The sequence below is a fragment of the Petaurus breviceps genome, unplaced genomic scaffold (genome assembly GCF_028583685.1).
Source record: "Petaurus breviceps papuanus isolate PSGF00001 unplaced genomic scaffold, PetGlider_PUasm1.0 91041, whole genome shotgun sequence".
In the NCBI taxonomy this organism is placed as follows: Eukaryota; Metazoa; Chordata; class Mammalia; order Diprotodontia; family Petauridae; genus Petaurus; species Petaurus breviceps.
This window is the reverse complement of record NW_027187400.1, coordinates 3193797-3198175: the sequence shown is the minus strand read 5'-3', so window position 1 is coordinate 3198175 and position 4379 is coordinate 3193797.

Genomic DNA, 4379 nt, shown 5'->3' with positions numbered 1-4379 from the left:
GCTCTCTGGGTAAGGGTGAAAGAAGGGATACATTTGGAAGCGAATGATATAAAAATAAAAGGTATCACTAATATTTAAAAAAGAAAATAGGAGAAGATCACTGTTAAATAGTTTCCTCTGTCTGCTCTTTCCCCCCTTCCTGATATTTCTAGACTGGGGTAGGATGTGATGGTTGTGGGAAGGTTGACCCCACTGGGCCCTCCAACTCTCCTTCCCTCTTCTCTGCCATCAGACCTGAAATCCTGCACTCACAGCTTCATTGTTTGGTTTCTTAGGCAGGTCCAGAAGTCAAGACTCAATTTCAGAGGAGATTCTGAAAGGGGAAGGGGGGTGGGACTAGCACCAGACACACACAACTTCGCTAACTTCTGAAAATTGCTCTCGTAACTCCAGGTTAAGGGCAATACAGATGTTCTGGAGAAGAACCTTTCCCCTCTGCCTGCCCCTATCATGCCTCAGGGATGGAGCCAGAGCAGGGCTGCACGCATTTTATCATTCATCATATGAAGGGGTCCTATCCTAGGGTTTGAGGTCTATGAGGAGAGTTTGCAGTGAAGGCAAGAGAACATTAGCCCTTGGTTGTTGCTGCTGTCAATCCCATCTTCACAGAACCCGAGTCTGAAAGGATGTTTGCCAGTATCTCAGTGGCAGCTGCAGACCTTCCCAGAGGTGATGATAACTATGAACTAGGTCTTGTCAGGGCTCAGGTGCACCCCTCCCTTTGTGTTGTTTACTCTATGGTCTAGGAAGAGCCTGGGGATCCAGTGCCACAGAGAGAGTCCAGAACCCAAGTGTCAGAAAAAGTATCCTTTGGCCTAGAAAGTTGGGGTTGGCCCCACCAAACAAAATCATCAGGATTGGAGTTGGGGTCAAAGGCAGCCAGCCAGGCTCAGGTCCTGTTCCCTTACTCTCGCCCAGGTCTGAATCCAAGTTAGGCTCTCCCTCTCTGCTTCAGTATCCTGATCCAAGGAGGCTTCTTCTGAGGCTCCCTACCTTGGGCTGCTTTCTCTAGACTCAGGGTCTTTCAGTCCCTCTTGTGCTCATCTCAGTGGAGAAGAGTATCAAAGTTGAAACATCCAGTAATCTATGCACTATTTCAAAGTACCTTATAATAATCTCATAATAATACTGGCAGGTAGAGAGTGTAAGCATTAGCCCTCCAAAGGCTAATGAAGCTCTAATAACTCCTCAAAGCCCAATCCATCATCCCTCTAATGATGAGGATGAAAAGGCAAGGGCAGGGAATGCCATCTAGGTTGATGTGCAACCTCTGTGAACTAGAAGACTGCTACAACACATAGGGAGGCCTGGCAGAAACCCTGGGAATCTCTGGCAATGAACTGGACTGGCCCCCTTGGTATGCCAGTATTCGAAGAAGCTTCCACAAATCTAAGAAATACACGGGAAGATTAGGACAGTAACCTGGCCCTACTTGAAACCACTGTGATGATCAGCTGGACCAGAAGACAGCTGTGTGAATAGGGTTCTTTCACATTAGGGACCCCCAAAGGCAAGATACAGAGGAACAAATTGGAATTATCAATACCCGGCTCGTTGGAAATGTCTCAGTGCAGATGGCGCTGATGACATAAGGGGGCAAAGTATGAAACTGGATAAAAGCACAAATGCTTTTATTATGTTCCAGTGCTACGCCAGAAGGAAAGTGAGAATCAATCTTTATCAGTTGAGAGTCAAGGGTTTCCTCCTGCTTTTTGTCCCCAGTGTCCTCAGCTCCAATGGACTGCTGACCAGTATGGGACTGTTTAAAAAAAAAAAAGACTCATCCTTGAGCTTTCTCAAAACAAGATTATGAAATCAAGGAATTACTAACTCTTGAGGAAGGAAAACATTGAAGACCCTCAGGTCAATGAAAATCTTTACTTAATGCCAACTACAGAAATTACACCTAATTGCACCTAATAATGAAACAGACAAAGACAGAAGCAACATCTCAAATGATTTAGAAAAGGAGATTGGCAAACTTACTCTGGAATTCCCAAATGCCCTTTTGGAGCTTGACAGCATGAGTCTAAATAGCAGATCAATTAGAGATCCACACATCAACATAAAAGACCTGGTATCTGCAATCACTGCCATCAAGAAATCATCCTCACAATATTTGATGGAAAATGTAAAAACATTTTAGGATTTCTGTCCAGCGGTATATGTGGCAGCCTTTGCTGTGGTAAGAGCCATAGGAGGAAAGGGAGAGATATAAAGGAATACCTCTAAGGACAGGCATCCCCCACCATCATGGTGGAAGCAGCTAGAAAGAGTCATTAAGGATCTGTGGAACAGCACTGAAGGGGTATGTCAACACTGTATCTAGAAGGTAAGTGTAATAGAAAACCTGAATGCCATATTGCCCAATTAAAACCTATGAAAGGGAGTCCAGAAGAGAATGAGAGTTTACCTTCACTAGCAATTGAAAGCAATGGTTAAGGTGACACAAGGGGTTGATGTGGAACAAAGAACAAAATAAACAATTTAATATTAATTGAAAACTTTGGAGCATTAATTCTCAAATTGTGTACCACAGGTCTCTAGTGTCCCTGAGGTCAAGATTATTTTCATAAGATGTTATTTGTTCATTAAAAATCCACCTCCCTTTTCTAAATACGTATCCGTGTGAGATCATTTTTTTCCGACTTTAATCCCAACAACATATTGAATGCAAAAGTAGATATGGGAATCTAGATCTCTTCAAAGACTTTCTAAAATATGTAAAACAATGTCACTCTTCTCATTTAAATTTTTTGGGGCAAAATATAGTTACTTTGTGTTAAAATATATTATGTTAATATGGGATGGATTTAGTATTTTAAAAGGAATTTATATTTTTAAATTTATCAGTTTTAATTTCTAATATTGGTAAATATCAGTAGATATAATCAACAAAAACCAAAGATCTTTGTTATGAATAATTTTTAAGAGTATAAAAGGAGAGGGAGTCCTGAGGCTGAAAAATGTCCCACACCATGAAGTTGAAAATTGTATCAAATGAGAAATAGAAAACTTATGTGCATCATGAATGTGATGAATAACAAGTGATGTAAAAACAAGAGATCAATTAAGAATGCTCTGCAAATGGAATAGTGCTTTATTTACTTTAGGTATTGTAAATCTCAGCAGGGTAGGAGTTGACGGGTACATGGGGGAAGGTGGTTCCTTATTTCAGGTAGGAGAACAGCCAGTTTTTAAAGTGGCCAGTACAGTCAACAAAGGGCTGGCTGATGGAGCCATGCTGGCCAGCCCCCTGCTGAAGAGGAGTTCCCTTGTCTGCTACTTTGCCATCCCCCACATTCCTTAACCTACTTTGCTGAGGGCAAACCTGAAGAGGCAGGCCTTCCCAGGCTAAGGCTACCCCACACCTCTCCCCTGTTTGCTATGATACCTGGAACTCCATAGCCAGTTCACAGGATCATAAATCTTCATATTAGAAGCTACTTAGTCCAGTTTCCTTATTTTACAGATGAGGAAACTGAGGCCCAGAGAGGTTAAGGGCCTCTTAAAGTCACAGGTAATAAGTGTGGATTTGAACCCAGGTTTTCTGATTCTGGATTTAGCATTCTTTTCATGTTTCCACACTGCCTTTAATTGCTTTCGATCTGAGAGGCTTGCGCAGAAGAGACTACAAAGAGGCAGCTTCAGATACAAACTAATTCCTGCAAGTTTCTCTCTTTGTCCCAGGTCACCCTGGGTTAGCAGCAATCCTGATGGCCAGGGGCAATCTGTGCCTTTCTCCTTGCCTCAATTACTCCAGGGTCTGAAGGGAGAGGTAAGGAGGACAGAGTGTTATTTGTTGCTGTTTATCCCAATCTCTTCTTAAATCATCTGGCCTGATACACCGCCAGGCAGGACCCCTATCTACAATATTCCTGACAATCTTGCTTCTGTATGAACATTTCCAGGGATGGAAAACTTGGCATCTCACAAGTTAGCTCATTCCACTCTGGAAAGCTCTTTTGGTTTATAATAATTGACATTTATATAGTACTTTACAGAAATTATCTCATTTGATTTTCACAACAATTCTGTGAGGTGGGCATAATAGGTATTATGAAATGCCTCATTTTACAAAGAAGGAAAATGACGCAGAGAGATGAAGTGACTTATCATCCATGATCACACAGCTGGTGTCAGCAGTAAGATGAGGCCAGGGCTTCCTGATTCCAAGCCCAGTGCTCTACCAACCAAGATAGACTGCCTCTTTTTTTTTTTTTGGCACTTTCCCCCAAATATGGACTCAAAAATCTATTTCCTTGTTCCTTCCACCCAATTGGTTGCAGTAGGAACAACCCTCTGGGGGCCAAGTGCAAGTTTAATTCTTTCAGGGAACAAGCCACTTAGATGCCTTTTTCTCCTATACTCATTGCAGC